This window comes from Benincasa hispida, unplaced genomic scaffold (genome assembly GCF_009727055.1).
Source record: "Benincasa hispida cultivar B227 unplaced genomic scaffold, ASM972705v1 Contig298, whole genome shotgun sequence".
Taxonomy (NCBI): Eukaryota; Viridiplantae; Streptophyta; class Magnoliopsida; order Cucurbitales; family Cucurbitaceae; genus Benincasa; species Benincasa hispida.
The window spans coordinates 160,877-181,006 of record NW_024064782.1 but is presented as its reverse complement, the minus strand read 5'-3'; the positions used below and the strand labels follow the sequence as shown (position 1 = coordinate 181,006).

Here is a 20,130-nt window from a genome sequence, read left to right as displayed (position 1 = left end):
CAGAGGGATTCATTGAACAAGATCAAGAGTAAAAGGCTTGCAAGCTTAATCAGTCCATTTATGGACTGAAGTAAGCATATCGATCTTGGAATATAAGATTTGATATTGCGATCAAATCTTATGGCTTTGAACAGAATGTTGATGAGCCTTGTGTTTACAAGGAAATCATCAACAGCTCAGTAGCTTTCCTTGTATTATATGTGGATGATATCCTACTCATTGGGAATGATGTAGGTTTTCTGACTGATGTAAAGAAATGGCTAGCCACTAATTCCAAATGAAAGATTTAGGAGAGGTGTAGTTTGTTCTAGGGATCCAGATTATAAGGGATCGTAAGAATAAAAGGTTGGCCTTGTCTCAGGCATAGTATATTGACAAGATGCTTGTCAGATATTCAATGCATAATTCCAAGAAGGGTTTATTACCTTTCAGACATGGAATTTTATTGTCTAAGAAATAGTGTCCTAAGACTCCTTAAGGGGTTGAAGAAATGAGACGGATTCCCTATGCATCGGCTATTGGTAGCCTTATGTATGCAATGTTATGTACTAGACCTGACATTTGCTATACAGTAGGGATTATCAGTCGATGTCAGTCCAATCTAGGATTAGATCATTGGATGACGGTCAAAACAATCCTCAAGTATCTTCGAAGAATGAGGGACTATATGCTCGTGTATGGAGATAACGATTTGATCCTTACAGGATACACAGATTCTGACTTTCAGACTGATCGGGATTCTTTAAAATCTACATCAGGGTCAATGTTTACTCTAAATGGAAGAGCTATAGTATGACGAAGCATCAAGCAAGGATGCATCGCAAACTTCACTATGGAAGCCGAATATGTAGCTACTTGTGAAGCTGCTAAAGAGACTGTTTGGTTTAAGAAGTTCCTTACTGATTTGGAAGTTTTTCCAAATATGTCTTTGTCCATCACACTTTATTGTGATAATAGTGGTGTTGCGGCAAATTCTAAGGAACCTAGGAGTCACGGAAGAAACAAGCACATAGAATGGAAATATCATTTGATTCGAGAGATTGTGCATCGAGGTGATGTGATTGTCACAAAGATTGCTTCAGAGTGCAACGTTTCTGATCCGTTTACAAAGGCTCTCACGACTAAAGTGTTCGAGGGTCATCTAGAAAGTTTGGGTCTACGGGATATGCGGCACATTGTCTAGGACAAGTGGGAGATGTTACTAGGGTATAGTGTATGCCCTAGTTTCTGGCTCTTATACACATCTAGATGTGTATAAGAGACAGGGTATAGTGTATGCCCTAGTTTATTGTATTTTTGTACTTTATTTGTATTGTACATTAGTCTCCCTAAGCTTTAAGACAAGTGAGAGATTGTTGGGAATGGTGTCCTAAATCTCCTTGTAATCTCATAGTTTGTAAACATTGTATAAACATATTGTTGTTAATAAAATAAATGTTATTTTATAGAGTAATTACAACTGGTAACACTTTTAGGAATAAAAACCAAGTGTATAACATCATTTAAGAAAATTACAAATATAGACAAATCTATCAGCGATTGACTTCTATCGTTGATAGACTTCTATCGTTGATAGACTCCCAAGTCTATCAGTGATAGATTTCTATCATTGATAGACTCTTACCAGTGATATGCTCTATCACTGATAGATTCCTACCAATAATATGGTCTATTACTGATAGACTATTTAAATTTGGCCATATTTGCAAATTTTTTTACATTATGTTATATTTACTAATACTTTGGGTCTGATGTCTATATTTGCAATTGTCTCTATTTTATAAGTATATACTCAATCCAATAAACTAAGATCTGAGGTTATTTCATGTAATTTAAATAAGTATGTAGAGACATACAAGTAGATCTTGTTTAAATAATAACCTAAATGGTTTTTAGTAGATGGATAAGGGTGGGTAACTTATCCTGGTGACACTACAAATACGACCCGCTTTATAGGTATTACAAGTGTTGTAAAGTGCTACAAATGATCTGATCCTGATCATTCATATGGAGACATGCAAGCGGGAGTATCCTATACTAAGTGTTTGTATAAGATCGAACCATGAAATTGTTGGGATTGGTGTCCTAATTCTCTCAGAATCTCGTTGTTTTGTAAAGATACACATTGTTTAATGAATAAAATAAGTGTTATTTAATTCTGGCATTTATTCACATCCAATAAATAAAGCTCCTTGGTTATCTTTTGTAAACTTAAGCATGTATATGTGATATACAAATGGATCATGCCTTAAGTGATAACCTAAATAGGTCTGTAGTATAAGGATTAAGGTGGGATACTTCATCCTTGTGACACTACGGATACGGCCCGCTTTGTAAAGGTTTGCAAGTGTTGTAAACTACTATAGATGGTAGATCCTGACCATTCATATGGAGACGTGCGAGCAGGTGTGTCCTATACAAAGAGTTTGTATAAGACCTGGACCACGAGATGCCTAGACTCTGTATACAACGTCGTTGATACTTGAGACTTGTATCTCACCTAAAGAACCATAGGTGACACGACCTCAATCTTGAGTGTTTTGGGAACTTCTTCCTTTGAAGGCGGTCCTTTAATTAGTATGGGTGAGAGTGGCCAGATTGTGAGATCAACATGCCTACCTTTTTGGGGACTTGTCTGATTGGGAGCTGGGAACTCAATCCACAATATGGAATTTACTTCTTTCTCGAAGCAGGGATAAGTAGAGAGATTGCTCCCTTAAGGGTTGATTCTGGGGCTTGAACATAGTGGCCACAGCTTCTCTTTGGAAAAGAAGACTCAGTCATAATAGGACTATAACTTATGTTCATTAGAGGGATTAGTGGTACTTAAGGAGATAGATGTAATTACAGGGGCATAACAGTTATTGGCCCAGCTGTACTTACCAGCGATTTGTGAAAGGTTGTCGCACTGCTTATTGGTTAAGATGGGCACATAATATATCTGTGGTATGAAGAGTTCACCTGTTGGTCTTTAGTGGAGTGCCTAGAAGTTAACAAATTGTGGATCCCGTGACTAAAGAGTTTAGTCAGTTATTGATGACATAATTTTTAATCTAAGCTACAAGTCAACGCATGGATGATTGCGATGATATACGATACTACTTTTAGATATGCGTTATTAATGAATGTTCTTGTAGTATGTTGTGCATTGTCACAAGTTTCCTTGCATTGAAACCAAGTATAATTTCACCGCAAGTTTTTCAGTGAGATCCGAGGTTGAACACAGGGATTGTTTTAGTTTAATTGCGTTATATTTGTGATATATGCGACCAGGGGTTTTTCAATTTAATAAAAGTTTTGTTTGTACAAGTATTTAAAAATGCGATAAAGTAAATTGTGCAGTAAAGTAAAGATAAGCGATAAAAATGCGGTAATAAAGTAAGTTGCGATGAAAGTAAAGTGCGATAAAATAAACCTAAGCTATGATGATACAAGATACAGGTTACATGATACAAGTCACCAAGGTTGAGACTGACTATGAAGAATATACAAAGATTGTGTTATGTGGTGGCAAGGCTTATGTGCGAACAGAAAGAGAATGGATAATTAATATAAACAGCGCAAGTTTCTTAATTGCGTTAAAGATATAAGTACGGTTCCGCTTTCCTTTGGAGTACACCTCTCGATGATCGGCTGCGTTTCCCGCATCTCTGTAGTGAAACAAGGACAAACTTAATGAACGCAAGGTTGCTTCCATCTCTGGAAGTACTTCTTGCTTTAGTTAACGCATTCTTCTAACCTTCTCTCGACAGATCAGAATGACATCTTCACTTCTACTCTCATAGGTGAAGATACCGTCTAACATGCTTTAGCTAAACATCTTTATTTCTTTAGAACAGGTTAAGTTACTTGTTTAATTCATATTAATCACCAAGGGATTAGGAAAACATCGTGGAGAAAGCGATTAATGGAAAAATGGAAATAGACAGAAATATGGAAATGATAATGATCATGACCTTTAATTATAAAATCAAGCATCTGATACATGGTTGTGAATGATTTAGACTAAGAAGATGAAATACAAGTGATGAATAAGAGTTAGAAACAGATACAGAAGAGTGCCAATGACTTGACACTGATCTGGATGGAAAGATTGCTTGCCAGTCATAGATGGAGTGAATGGAAGGATGAGCTTCCCTCTCAGGCTTGCTCAACCAGTAGAGTTGATCAAGGTACAGAGCTTCACGGTGGGGATTTAGAATGATTCGCCCTGAGACTCACCTTTCAGCCTTGTCTCTTCTCTTTCCGGATCTTCTCCAATCAGTGCTTAAATCAGCCTCTCTCTCAATAGCCTCGTATCAATTATCCCCCGTATCAAGTATATCTTTCAGTGAATTCTTTGAGGGTATTTATAAGTGAAAGCTTTAACTCTCTGACTTGTGGTCCCCACTTTATTGTGATAGAAATTTCGAAAATGGTGGAATAAACATTCCTTCTGTTATGTAATCAGTCCATCGAAAATGCACAACGGTTAATTGTACACGTGTCAAAATCCTTCGTCATTGCACTGCTCATTTGCCTCTTCGATCATGTGCCCGCATGTGGTGTTGTTTTTTTATTACCGCATGCGGTTGAAGTTCCGTTCTAGATCGATTGTCGCATGCACCGTCATTACATTGATTGCCTATTTCTTTCTAAATGATGGGTGCAATGCGACGTAGATGCGTTAATCTCTTTCTCTTGAGCCATGAATGCATACGATGATTGGATATTCTCTTGAGCCATGAACGCATACGGTGACGAAAATTTATAATTATTGTATTTCTTAGCCAATTTTCATACAATTGACGCAACTTTACTCTTTTTTAACCACAATATCTAAATACAGCAGTATAAATAACTTGTGTTTCTATAAGTTATCAGTTATTCACATACCATTGGATCTTCGAGCTATAAGTCCATGAGGTCCCTTTGGTAGCTCAATATATTCAGTTGAGGATCAGTTCTTGGTGTTGATTTGAAATGTTCAAATTGACAAGAGGTATTTTGATTATATATGATATAATTGGTATGATGTATGAGATACATTTAGTGGAAGATTGATGTAAATGAGATTTACAATAAGTACCATGGAATAGAAAAAGAACTATCATTTATATGTTTCATGAGATGAAATTTTAAAACTATAGGTTATAAATATAGTATGATAAGTTGGTTATCGTTTATATTTATAATAATATTAATTATTGGATGATTAATTCTTTTTCTTTAATAACCAAGTGAGTGGGTGGTTATTGGAATCATGGTAACTGTGAGTTTAAAAGGAAAATGGTTTTCATATTTTAAAAAGGAGTTTTTACAAAAGATTGAAAGAGTTTTGAGTTTTCTCTCCGCGCAAAAGAAACTCACGGGGTCGTCAAGTAAATACAGATTTACTAAACGACGGTTGGGCAAGCTAAACGATCGTGCAGTATTTACTAAACGATCGCATAGTTTTGCTAGACGGTCACTTACCCTAAGTAAACGATCATGTATTGTCTGTAGGCGGCGAATCGAGCTAAACGATGAGCTAAACGATCGCATAGCTTTTGCTAGACGATCACTTTACTTTATCTAAACGATTGGGCATCGATCTATATGATAGGTCTCCGCTATCTCCCACTTTCTCAGTCGAGTACATGATCGGTGTTTCCTCCTCCATCTGCCTCATACCAAGTCCGAACAGAGCCTACCCTCTTGATTCTCACACCGAGAATACCAAGGTAGCCTTGTTGGTGGTGTCATACTCAACTTGACACTGTTGAGGTTTTGTGGAAGCCGTTCGTGGTGCCGTGGAGGCCATTCGTGTTGCTGAGGAGTTTGTGGTCGAGGCGATCATTGAGGACGAGCGCGAAGGGTTCATGCTGTGTTTGTTGCTGTGTTACGGTCGTGTACATCGAGCGTTCGAGGTTGCTGATTATTCGAGCGATCGCGTAATGGAGCGTGGAGACGCATCTTCATATGTGCGTAGAGTTTTCTTTCTATGCATTGTAGTTTTTCATGCTGTAATTTCTCTGTATGAATTGTATAACCGCTTGTTTGAAATTGACTGTAAATATATGTTCATTCATGATTGTGATTTGGAATTATCATTCTTTCGCTGCTCATGGAAATCTCGCGAATCTAATTTCCTTTAGAAATGATTCGTCTCTTTATATAATGTCGTTAATAATATAGACTTACGTTTCACTAGGATGACTATAGGTTACATGACCTGAATCCTGAGTGAGTTGTGAACTCCTGCTTATAAAGGTGGTCCTTTGATTTGTATGGGTGAGAGTGACTAGATTGTCAACTCAACAAGCCTACCATTTTAGGGATTCATCTGATTGGGGAGCTGGGAACACAACTACACAATATGGAATTCACTCATTTCCCGATGCAGGGGGCAAGTACATAAATTGCTCCCTTAAAGGCTGATTTTGGGTCCTGAACATAGTGGTCAGACCCTCTTCTGGCCCGAGAGGGACTTGGTCATAGTGGGACTATGACTTATTGTTCATTAGAGGAATCAGTGGTACTTAAGGAGTTAGATGTAACTACAGGGGCAAAATGGTATTTTGGCCTAGCTGTACTTATGAGCAATTTGTAAAGGTCATCGCACTGTTCATTGGTTATATCCAATGGATACAAAAATATATTTGTAGTGCGAAGAGTGTAACTGCCGGTTTTTAGTGGAGTGTCTGACAGTTAACAGATGGTGAATAATGTAATTAAAGAGTTTAATTAATTATTCATGTACATTGGAGGTTCAAGCTACAGGTCTATGAGGTCCCCTTAGTAGCTCAAAAGAATTTATTTGAGAATCAGTTTTTGGATTAATTTGAATTGTTCAAACTAATATAGGGATTTAATTATTTCAATTATATATGATATAATTGTCATAATGTATTTGATACATTATAGATTATAGCTTAATGGGAGAAAATAAATATTTAAATGAGATTCAAATATATTTTCTATGAATTAGATTCATAATTATTAAATTTAATATAAATATGATTTATATTAAATTTCATATAATATAGAAAAGAAACTACAGTTTATATTGTATGTAATGCAAGATTAAAACTATAAGTTATATGTTATATTTTATATAACATATAATTTAATATAAAAATAATATGATAAGTTAGTTATCATATTTGTTTATACTATATTATTATTTGAATAATAAGGAAGGAAGTCAACTCCCTTCCTCATCTCTTCTCTCCACCCATTTTAGTAGAGGTAGTTATCTTTTATGGAAAAAGGAATAAAAGAAAAAATGATTTTTCTTTTTCCTCTACGCTTTTGAACGTTGTTGTTGAACGATTGAGAGAAAGACAGAAGAGTTCTTTATCTTTGAGTGTTTTGTGTGAAAAAGCTCTCAATCTTTCTCCTCCATATTAATCTTCCCCTCTAAACCAAAATAGTCAGAGTCCACTACTCCTGGGTTCTCACCCTGAGAATACCAAGGTAACAATGTGGTAGTGTTCGGATTTTGGTTTGAGATCTATCTTGAAGAATGTCTTCAAGTTGTACATGACTGTTCGAGGGAAATTCACGAAGAAAAAGTTTAAAAGGTAATATTTCCTGAACTCTTTTCTTGTAAAAGCATGCTGAAATTTTAATTTAAATGCACATCTATTTGTATGTTTACTGTAAACTTTGTATTCGATAATTAATGAAATTTGGTCGATCTGCTTTCACTCAAGGTTCTCCTCATACGAGTTTCTTTAACTTTGACATCATCTGTAACAACACATTTGTCTCTGGTAAAACCCACATTTAGCCCTTGGTCATATAGCTGACTGATGTTAATCAGATTGGTTGTAAGCTCTTCAACCGGCATTACATCATTCAATTGTGGACAACTCAGGTAGTTTAGCTTTCCTTTCCCAATGATCTTATCACACGCTCCGTCAACGAAGGTGACCTTTCCTGAATTGACAAACCTGATATCAGACAAACAACTTTTTTTCACCAATCATATGACAAGAACTCTTATTATCAAAGTACCAATCTCATTTAGCAGAAGATCTAGGGGAGGTCAAAGCAACTTTGCATCTGCTTTAAACGTTATTCTCTCTCCACACGTGTTTTACTTTTATCTTTCTTTATTGGTAATTCTTAGAGAAGTTGGGAGCCCTTGTGGGATAAATAAGTCTGTGAAGAACTTTCAATAATTGATAACAAAAATGACGTTTATATCCTAGTTTCCCACAGCAGTGACAAATCCATCTTTGTCTGAATGTACGGTTTTCTTTCCTAATAGAATTGCTGGAGAAAGTACCGGTAAAACCATAGGACTTTGGTTCTTGAGCTCTAACAAACTCGAACTTTTGCTTACCTTTAGATTGATTGTTATGCTAATTTTCCTCTTTTGAAAAAACTAAATCCAGAATTTTCACCACCTGTCTTTCCTTTTGTCAATTTTTTTTTTCTAGAGATTCAGTACCAATATTCAACATTCTGACATTTTTGCACACTGACTCTTTCTCATCTTTAACTTGCAAAAGTTCACACTTCAATTCTGCAATAGTAGACATAAGTCTGTGATTTTCAGCTATAAAAAAGTTTCAGTTCTTTCTTTTTGCACATTAAGAGCTTTCTGATCATCTTGCAATTTAAGAAACAGGGTATGATAAGAAAAATCTGTAGACTCACGACTTGCAGTATCGTGAGTCTTTTCTATATACACTTCATACTCAGAAATCTCACATGAAGAGGTGTCAGAAGAAATGTTACTAACAAGTGCTTTGACATCTTCTTTTGAGTCATTGCTATCTTCAGATTGAACATTAAACAAAGTTAAAACTTAACATTTACTCTATTTTTTAGAAAACTGGCATTCAGTCTGAATGTGTCCATAACCATCACACTCTTTGCATTTGATATACTTTTCTTTTTAAGGCATGAAAGCACTTGACTTGTCGGTTTCCTTCTTATTATTCTGAGGTATGTTTTGTTTGGGGGGAGGCGAACCACCAGACTTATAGTTGTTATAAGTGGCAAACCCCTTATTAAACCTTTTAAGAACACGATTAAACTGTTTTGAAAGTAACGATATAGATTCAACAAAAGAATCATATATCTCTCTGTCAGGATCAACAAGGTCCTCTTTAATTGAGGATTGGAGTGCAATACCTTTAATCTTCTTCTCGATCTTTCCATTTATGGACATCTCAAATGTAAGGAAAGAGCCAAATAGTTCATCTACTTTCAACTTTGTTATGTCTTGAGCATCCTCAATGGTAGTAACTTTCATATAAAATCTCTTAGATAGTGACCTAAGCATCTTTTGAACAAGTTTTTCTTCAAAAAAAAAAAAAAAAATCCAAAAGAAAATGACTTCTTTTCAATATCTAACAGCCGAACGTTGAACTTAGTAATGGATTCTTCATCATGCATTCTAAGGCTCTCAAACTTCAATGTCAACAACTGCAACCTTGACATCTTGACTTTAGATGTTCTTTCATGAACAACTGATAAGATGTCCCATGCCTCCTTAGCAGAGATGTAAGTATTAATTAGCCTGAATATGTTGTGGTCTACACCATTAAATATTGCATTCAAGGCACGGGAATTTTCCAATGAAGCCTCATCTTTTTCAGTAGATCATTGGGACTCTGGCTTCAAGATTTCTTTTCCATCGCCAGACTTGATGGTAGGATGAGACCAACTAGTTACAACAGCCTTCCATGATTTGCTATCGACTTAAAAAAGGCGGTCATTCGAGCTTTCTAATACGAAAAGTTTGTTCCATCTAGGACCGGAGGATGAGTGGCAGAGACACCTTCTTTGATCCCATCCATGATCACACTTGAGGTAAAGGTGACGCACTCTGATGCCAATTGAAAAAGTGATAGGATGACTTGTCACTCAATATATGGATGTTAAATGAAAAGCACTACAAACATTGAAACAAAAGATATACTAACAGTAAATAAATAAGTAGAGACACACAGAAGTTAGTAACCCAATTCGGTGATGAACCACCTACGTCTGGGGGGCAGTGTGCCCAGGAAAGATAATCTACTAATATTAAAGAGTTGAGCAGTTTACAATGCAGTACTCATATGTAATACACGACCATTATAGTGACTCATGTAGAGCATAACTCACGAATCTAAGCTCTCCTAGATGTGAGATTCCCTCTCAAGTGACTCAGGCTCCCCTTAAATTAGACAATTTTATTGTTGATTACCTTAGCTTCCGACAATGAGTGAGACTTCCTCTCATGATGTTATCTTTCCTCAAGTTAGCGAACTCCCTTCACTGATGAATCTTAGGATCTTCCGAGGATGGAAAACTCTTCCTTGAAGCTGAATCTTAGGCTCCCCTAGGACTGAGAATACCTTCTCTGGCAGTAATGGCTTAGGCTCCCCCTAAGACCTATTTACTTCAAAGTGTCGCACTCCAACGGATGAAGAACTGCACAATAGAATGGTGAACAACAAGCAAAAACACAACGATGCACAACAATGGTCGTAGAGCAGAAAACATCTTGCTTAATTAACAAAAACGAAACCCCAAAGATCAACATAATTCTCCTTTAATAATCGAATCCAAGAAAGGAAACAAATCCCCATTTGGAAAAGAAAGACTGTGCTTTAAAAAAGGAAAATATCGGACAAAATGTTACACCCAGATATTTCCAGATAAGAAAAATATTATGTAGGGATAAGCTCTATTGTCACAACTGATGTTAAGACTTTGTTTGAGACAAATGCAGAAATCAATGCCTTAAAAAAAATATAAAGTCAATCAAATGAAATCTCCAACAAAAAGTAATAGCCGTTGGATTCATTCTGTTATGATAAATATAATATTTCATTAGTAACATTTGCATAACAACATAGAATTATCTTTGGACTCCTATAACAAACCAATGTCACACAATTAATGTTAAAATTTTCAGATAGTTACAAATTTGCCCGACACAATAATTAGGGATTCCACTTTTTCTTCTTTGTGGCTATTACCTCTAAATCAACATGGGATGTGAAGGGTAATAACATACAACGGACACAAAAATGTCATAAAGGTGTAGATTAAAACTTTTAAAAAATAATTTAGATTAAACAAAAAAGAACCCAACAAAAATTAAATACCATAAGATCTTATCAATAAATGCATGAGATATTATTAAAACATGAAAGGGAGGAAAAAGGGAGTAACGACTCTAGCTAGAACTCCAATCTTTCCCCGATACCATCTATAACCCTCACCGAACAAATTAAATAGGATTAAAAGTAAATATACTCTTTGCCGTTGTTATTTTTTTTAACCTCTTTCCCCCCGATATTTGTACTGTTTTCAATAAAATCTCCATTTTCGAAAAATTATTTATTTATTATTAATCTCAATGGAGTAAATATATTAGCAATAAATAAGACGTGTGAAATTAAGAGGTCAAGATTTGAACCAACAATTTTTTTAAGTTCAACAATAAATGGAGTGTAGGGATTTTGACCTTTGATCTATAATTGATAGTATGTGTCTTAATCAATTAAGCTATATTAAATTTACCTTAAGAAAAGGAGGAATTGACATTTGAAGTGCTTTGTAGAGACAAAATTATCAAGATCATCATGTACGGGTGTCATTTAAATTTTTAGGTGTCATCTTTTGTAATAAGTTATCTTCCAACTCATTGTGCAAATTATGACATATCTTGTTTTAATATATCAGATATGGTCTAGTGTAAAACTTCCTAAATCTATATTAAGAGAGCTTAGTTTTTAGCTAGAGGCATGAGTTTTTATATAAATTTTTTTAGTACTTTGCTTTAAGAAAAGAAATAACTTGTACTTGGAAAATTTCAATAAAATGTTCTTATTTTCTCTAATTTCTTCCTATATGAATTACCATTATTCTAAGTTTCATAAAAGTTTTTTTGAATTTTTTATTTTCAACATTTTCAATCACGGTTATCTTCATTATTTATTTCCTTTATTATTTTCAACAAATATTTTAAACTCACATTAATTTTTTAGACTTTCATCATTTCTATTATTTCATCAATTCTTACATCCTTCATACACTTCCAATTTTTCACAAACTACGTGTCTCACACACATTCATGCCTCATGTCGAACATTACATGTATATATATATATATATTGTAAATTTTAGTTGGGTTGTGAGATAAGATGCATATTTAACCTTCAGAACAACTATTATAATACATTTAAAGTATTTTCTATTTTGTCATAAATATATTCAAATAAAGAAAGATATTTTTGAAACATTAGAACAAAGGTAAAAGATTTAAACAACAATATAGTCCCACATCGAATGATTTCGAAAACAAAATCACATATATAAAATAACACAAAAGTTTCGGTGATTGTGTTCGATTAAAGGAGAGATGGTTGGCATCTCCCCTGACAGGGTCGGGAACAGCCTTCGGGCTTCCCTGTTAACACAAACGGTTAAGGCTACCCACCTCTTGTAGGTGGATCTAACCCAATTTTTTTTTCTTCTTTTGCAGGTTAATAATGGAGATGGCGAGAAGAAGGTAAGAGGCCAACGAATGAAGCAATGAGATCGTAGTAGGTAAGAAACCCAGCGCTTTTCACATACTGTTGCCTTTTCAATTCGTATTCTCCTCCGTACAATAAATAGTGTAAAAATCCATGTTGCTTCTGTTAAAGGTATTTTTCAACTTGACTAATCGTGCTTGGTATTTTTAGGAACTCATCATATTTGGATTCATACTTGAATCCTGCTTTCAGGCTTTAATCAATGATCCAGATCAAAGACGCAAGGAACAATGGGCGCAGACTGGACGGAATTATGGTAGATTTGCTTGGATTTGGTGACCTTGCTGGACCTCCTTCAAATTTCTTGTTTGTTTTCATGTCTTTATATATATATAGTGGTCTGCTATCCTCCACCCACACAGTCAACAGGTGAGGTGGACATAAATAAGGACAAATATGAGAAATGCCATGAGAAATGTCATGTTGTTTCCCATTATGAAATATACTGAGTTCAAGTTCATGTCTCTCTTCGGCATGCCAATTGATTAGGGGCTAGTAAAAGTCAAAAGAGTGAGAGACTTGTAAATTTCTGAAAATATCACTGGCTTAAGATGCCTATATTTACAATCTATTGCAGTTACCACGGTGGAGTTGATAGTGAGGGTCGCCCTATTATGGTCAGGTGGGAGAACATTTTCTACTGCGTGGTCTTGATGTTGAGTGAGTTGTGATCTATGTTGTAAAAGTAATATAATTTAATCTTGAATACTATGCACTTATTTCTCATGTTAGATTTTTTATATCTTAAAGACTCCTAAGAAGCATGACTATAGATATGCACAAAAAAAACAAAATTAATCACCCATTTTCGAAACATTGATATGGACCTGGTGATATGATATTGATGAACTTCTTAGAACTCAAGGAGGTGTGGCTCATGTTTAATTTTTATTCTCTGTTTAATCTTATGTAAGATCAAGACGACACAGTAGAAAATGTGCTACCATAACAACCATAATAGGGCAACCCTCACTATCAACTCCACCACGGTAACTGTAATAGATTGTAAATATAGGCATCTCAAGCTAGTAATATTTTCAGAAATGCACAAGTCTCTCACTCTTCTGATTTTTACAAACTTCTAATCAATTGGCATGCCGAAGAGAGATCAATGTAGGATGCTTTTTGTCTGCCTTCTCCATATCACAAGCTAATGTTTGTTGGATGTTTTTTAGGTATCTTCTGTGGAAGTGTAGAAAGGGAGTTGGAAGGACCTAAAGATATCAATTGATGTAGCAAGGTAACATTCTTGTATTGTGGTGTTGGCTGCAGGGGTTTACGGTTATTTGTGTTAGTGTTTGATTTAAATGCATTTAAATTTATTGTGGTGGCAGAAAATGAAAATGGGTTTGCTTTAGTTTGTGTAAAAACGTTTTAATAGAAGAGAGCAAAAATGTGCCCGCAACAAAGAAATAGAGGATGTTGGAATAATTTTCATCATACTACTCAATCATAGCAAAATTGAGAAATAGGTACTGAAATTTAATTTTCAAGTTATTTGGTTATTTTGTTTTAGTTTTATTTGCTTAGTTGCTTCCTTTGCCTATGAAAGAGTGATTGTTTTTTTCAATAAATTGCAACATCTGTTTGTAGGAATTTTAGCTAGTAAATTGTTTCACTCTCTCTATATATATTTGTGATGAAAAAGAGCATGAAAGCAGGCCCCGTGGTAAGAAACCATTCCCAAAAATCTTTTTAATGTTGTGTTTGTTTAGTAGGGAATTTAGTTCATTTTATGTTGATTGTTTTCACTTTGTTGTACAAGTTTTTTATTTAAATTCTTATGTATTTTGTGTTCTTAACTTTGTTTCAAAATAGTTTTTGAACTTTCATCCTTTCTTGTTCTTGAATGTACTGGTATTAGTTGTGCATTTCAAACAAACTCATTTTCTATTTTCATTTATCTAAAGGGCTAAAATGATACATAACCAGAGAATGGCCTGAAAAGATTGACACTCTCTCTCTCTCTCCTCACCTCTCACCCTCCTATCCTCCTCTCTATCACACATCTTTGCCCAACCTCCCCGCCAGAACCATCAACCATGTTCTTCTCTATTAGTTCCTCCGATACAAGCCACCCAGGAAGATAACGGTTGAAAGGAAGATCTTCTCTATCGACTTTGACGCACACTCCAGAGGCAAGAGAGTCAAAATTACAGAGAGTGCTAGAGACAAATCCTTCTCCCTTTCAATTCATTGGAGCACTCTCCGTCGGGTGACAAAATCTATCAAAGCCCTCCTCACTATGCCACTTAACCAAAAATTCTTTAAAGAAACAAGGGTTGAAGATCAAGTGGTATGGTTAGAAAAAATTACAAGCAAGAGAGGCTCTATGTGGAACTTGTTAAACTAGATTACAATGGGGGTAAAAACCGCATTTAGAGCAAAGAAATGGATGGAAGGCTTTCATTGACCTTACCACCTTTTATAACTCTGAAACCACAATCCCCATTAGAATCAGCCAACTACCCTTTTAAAGAGACCAAATGTCCAGAGATCTATCACTCATTAAGTCTCTATGGAGCTCAAGGGGTATCACATGGACCTATCTGGATTCTAACAGATGCTCCGGGGACATTTTAATCATGTGGAATTCGGCTTCCTTCTCCTCCTCCTTTATCACAAAACATCCATACTCTCTAACCATATTTTTTTCATTAGCTGATGGCTACAACCTATGGATCATAGGTTTCTATGGACCTTCTAATGATACAGACAAGCCTCACCTCATACAAGAGCTTAATGACCTTTGTTGTTTGGTTGATGATAATTGGCTTGTTGGTGGAGACTTTAACATCATTTGCTGGCCTCATGAGAATTCTAATGGCTGTCGCCCTAACCAAGCCATGAATAGCTTCAACTCTTTCATTGAACTGAGGGGGCTGATTGATATTTCTCTAACAATTGGCAGATTCACGTGGAGTGATTTCAGAACAACCCCTACTCATACTCGAATTGACGGTTTTCTTTGCACTGAATCAGTCTTAACGAAGTTTATTGATGTCTCCATAATGAGGCTGGACCGCCCCACATCTGACCACTTCTCCCTTTTGCTGACCCTTGCTGGACAGAGTTGCTGACCTACACCTTTCAAGTTCGAAAATATGGGGCTCTCTCACAATAATTTCTTCTGCTTTGTTGAGGATTGGTGGAAGAAACACTCTCTGAATTGATGGCCATGCCATGGCTTCATTAACAATTTAAAAGAATTGAAGTTTGCTATCAAAGCCTGGAATGAATCCACCTTTGGGATCAACAGATCAAGAGAAAACAGTCTCTTGAAGGAATTGTCTGACATTGATTATGAAGCTGAACTTGAAGGAATTATCAATGAGGCATTTCATCATTGCTGAATATTAAGCAAGATACTCTCTCTATCAATGCCAATGAAGAGATTAGGTGGAGGCAAAAATGTAAGACAAATTGGTTCATTAAAGGAGATGAAAACACTTCTTTTTCCACAGATATGCAGCGGCCGAAAAGAGGAAAGAATACATTACAGAGGTGCTTACAGAACAGAATAGTCTCTTCATGATTCTGAGATTGAAAAAGAATTTATTTCCTTTTACAAAAAGCTCTTCACTTAAAAAGTCTGAAGTGAGGTTCCTCCCATACCCTGTTGAAGGGGCTCCCATTAGTACTGACCAGTGCAACTTTCTGGAGGCTCCTTTCACTGAGGAAGAGATTTGGTTGGCAGTCAAGGCTTTGGACACAAACAGATCACTGGGGCCAGATGAACTTACATCAAATTCTTTAAGAGATCTTGGAACATCCTAAAGCCCGACATTTTTTGTGTGTTCCAAGATTTTTATAAGGATGTCATTAACAACAATGTCAATGAAACCTACATTTGCCTCATACTCAAGAAAATTGATGCTAGGAAAGTAGGTGACTAGACCAATTAGTCTCACCACTTGTCTCTACAAAATTATAGCCCGAGTTCTTCCTAGTCATCTCAAGAAGGTTCTTCCAACCACCATCATGGATTTCCAATCAGCATTTGTGGAGGGTAGACAAATCCTTGATTCTTCTCTTAGTGCCAACGAAATCATTGACGAATGGCATAGAAAGCGTTTCGGGGGTTTGGATGTGGAGAAAGCATTTTACAAAGTTGATTGGGATTTCCTCGATGAATTTTTGAGAGTTGAAGGATTTGGCACGGATTAGAGGCCACCATAAACTTCTCTATTATTATCAATCGCAAGTCAAGAGAGAAACTTGGAGCTACTAGAGGATTAAGGTAAGAGGATCCTCTTTCCCCCTTCCTTTTCATCATTGTCATGGATTCACTTAGCCAAATGTTATCTCTAGCGAATACCACCAACTTCATTCATGCATACAAAGATGCAAGTATCACTATATCCATCACCTTTGTGGATGATACTATCCTCTTCTCAACTAATAAGGAAGAAGATATTGATAATTTACTGAATTTGTTCATTCTCTTTGAGCAAGCCTCCGGTTTGAATATCAATAGAAGCAAATCTGAATTTATGGACATCAATTGTGATGATGTTCGAATTGATTATCTTGAAAAGTTAAGGGAAAAAGAAAAAGCACCAGAGTTACGTGGAAAACCCTAGACCAGGGAGAAAAAACCACGATAAGAGTTTTTATTTTTAATTCAGATACACAGTACACAATACAAGAACATGTATAAATAACCAAACAATGAGAAACCCTAGACTGATAAAAGACAAACACGCCCTTAGGGCTAAAATATAATTTCAACAGATTACATTGCTAGAAAGCATGATTGCAAGGTGAGTGTTTGGCCGGCTACCTATTTTGGATTCCCCCTATATGGAAAACCCACAACTGTAACCTTCTGGCAGCCCATTTTGGACAAGATTACCAAGCAGTTACTCTCCTGGCAGCATAATTTTCTCTCAAAAGGAGGCAGACTAACCCTCGTTAATGCCTCTTTATCCAATTTACCCACTTACTATTTACCCTTCACCTACTATAATGGTTGAACAAATTGAAAGGCTTTTCAGAAATTTTCTCTGGACTGGCAATAGAGGCAGTAACACTAGTCATCTACTCAAATGGAACATCTTAAAACAGCTTTGTGCAGGGGGTGATTTGGGCATTGTGGACATCAAACAACGGAATCGAGCTCTTCTAGCAAAGTGGAGTTGGCGGTTTGGTTTGGAAAAAGATGCTCTATGGAGGAAACTTATAAAAGCTAAATATAGCTCCATGCGCTTTGATTTAAAGGTGGATGATTCCAGCAAAGTCTCCATAAAAAGCCCTTGGAAGTATATAACGAACATAAAGATCTCATACATAGCAGTGTTCCAAGCTGAGAAATGGTGAATCTACTGCTCTTTGGACAGATATTTGGTTTGGTGACCTTAAAAGAAGTTTATCCAAAGCTTTATGCTATTACTGCTTCCAAAAAAGTATCCATTCCTGAAGTTTGGATTGCTGAGAATGAATTATGGTCACTGAATTTTAGTAGAAATCTCAAGATTGAGGAAACTGTGGAATGTGCCTCACTAATTCATCTCATTCCTAATGTGTTATTAACTCATCGAGCTGACATATGGGTATGGAAACATGGAAACAGTGGCATTTTCTCCACAAAATCTCTTAGCTCACTGCACTACAACCCATGGCTACTCATAATCTTTATGAAAAGATTTGTGGAAGTCTTCATGTCCAAGAAGAATCAGATTCCTTATATGGGAGCTCTCTCATTCATGCCTCAATACTATGGATAGACTTCAAAAACGCTGCCCATGGGTCTGTCTGTCTTTCTCCATCATGGTGCTGCCTTTGCCATTGAGAAAATGAATCTCACAACCACTGTGTTTACCAACTGCACCTCTGTGGCTGTCATATGGGCTGAAATTCTTGATGCATTCCAGTGGACCCTGATTCCTCCCAATGATTCTCGGAGCTGGATTAACCTTTTGCTTATGGAACATCCCTTCAAAGCTATTAAAGAATTCATTTGTGTTATCATCATTGCTGTTTTGTTGAAAACTTGGGATGAAATGAATGTCAAAATCTTCCAAGACAAAGCGAAGTCTCCCAAAGAAGTCTTGGACTCTGCTATTTTCAACTTTTTTTTTTCTTTTTTGGTGTAAAGATCTATCGACCATTAAGAGCCATAATTTCTCTTGCCTTATTACAAATGTGAAACATCTTTTGTGTTCCATTTAATTGGGTCTCTTTTGTATACCTTTGAATATTTCATCAATCAATGAAATAGTTTCTTATTAAAAAAAAAAAAAAGAAAAATTTAATTGTATATAAGATTCTCCTGAAACACAAAAGGATCATTAGTTGTTGCTTTGTTTTTGTGATATCCACTTAAACATCCTCAGAAATTGTAGCAATATATGTAGACAACAAATGAATCATTCTTCTGGTCTCTCATCGCTCCCTGCCCCGAAGAAAGGAAAGAGAGTGAGTAAGCAAGAAGATTGAGAATAACGAGCACAACTTGTCATTAAAGAATTGGATTAGTTTCATTCTTGGTGTTCAAATGCCATAGTTGTTGGATTTTGCCATGTTTCAGAATTGAGCGGGTTATAGAGCTGAGTTTTGGCTCTGTGGATTGTTGATTTGTGCAGTTCTTTGCTCAAGCTGGCTTTCTCTGCCCTGCTTTGAGGAATCCTTCTGACCATTTTCTTAAATGCATCAATTCAGACTTTGATAAAGAAAAGGCCACTCTCAAAGGTTCTATCGTTCATCACAACATTGTTATGCGGCATTAGAAAAAGTTGAGGAGATGTCAATTTGTAAGTCTTCTACTATCTAGTTTTATCCACTGCCAAGTTATGTTGTGATTTATATGTTGTAACAATCTGCATTGGAACCATCTATCTCAATGTTGGAACAAGCTAGAACACCATTCTGGTATTTGATTTTGTTTATTCTGTGTTCTGAAGTTTGCTTGAAAGAGTTTAGCATTGCTTGTACACTGAATTTGGTTAGAGCCCATAAACTCTTAGTAGATAAAATTGAAAGTTTATAACCATATTGAATGATTGTTTTGATTGTTGTTTAAGATTTTTTAAGACTATTTTCCATGTCAATTAGCATCTTTGTCATCCTCCATTTATGATTGTTTGTTTGATATCAACCTTGAAATTTGCCTTTGACCCTAACTTTATTATGATGCAGGAACGATTTGTTAAAAGAAGACGAATTCTTGTAGGCCCAAATTCCTCGACTTTAAAGGTTCATATAAGCTTTCTCTCATTTCATACTTCATTTTTTCAGAATATTGATTCGGGATTGGACTAACCTATAAACTAAGAAAAAGAAATTAATACAATGATTCTTGGTCTAAATAAATCAGCAGCAACATGTGAAATTTGGAATCTCTTTCTAGTTTTTAAGGAAATTATGGCATCACCCGAAAAGAATCTCTCTTTCTAATTTCTCTAGAAGAATTGGGGACTCTCTAAATTTCCTTCATAAGTATCATATCAAATCCCATCCATCGATTCACTTTTTTGAGAAATACAAGGTCCGAAACTGTTGTTGGGATTCCCTGTTGAACACATATGATTAAGGCTATCCATCTTTTGTTGGTAGTTCTCGATCTATTAGACATAAATTTCAAAATTGAATTTATGTTTAATGAAATTTAAACTCTTTATTG

At 35.8% G+C, this 20,130-nt stretch overlaps 1 long non-coding RNA gene and 1 other non-coding gene across 7 annotated transcripts; both read left to right on the top strand.

Moving 5' to 3' along the window:
* The first annotated feature begins 12,281 nt into the window (after nt 1-12,281).
* Nucleotides 12,282-19,800, top strand: LOC120069267. 6 transcript variants are annotated; one of them, XR_005479492.1, is made up of 7 exons: nt 12,282-12,522; nt 12,660-12,784; nt 13,087-13,169; nt 13,685-13,749; nt 13,844-13,981; nt 19,094-19,261; nt 19,647-19,800. It is a non-coding gene; the product is annotated as an uncharacterized LOC120069267 (long non-coding RNA). The 6 variants fall into 6 exon arrangements; XR_005479490.1 differs by having other exon boundaries at nt 12,283-12,522; nt 12,660-12,765; XR_005479494.1 differs by having other exon boundaries at nt 12,283-12,522; nt 13,087-13,131.
* Nucleotides 12,316-12,443, top strand: LOC120069268. The gene has a single exon (XR_005479495.1). It is a non-coding gene; the product is annotated as a U6atac minor spliceosomal RNA (small nuclear RNA).
* Nucleotides 19,801-20,130: the final 330 nt, after the last annotated feature.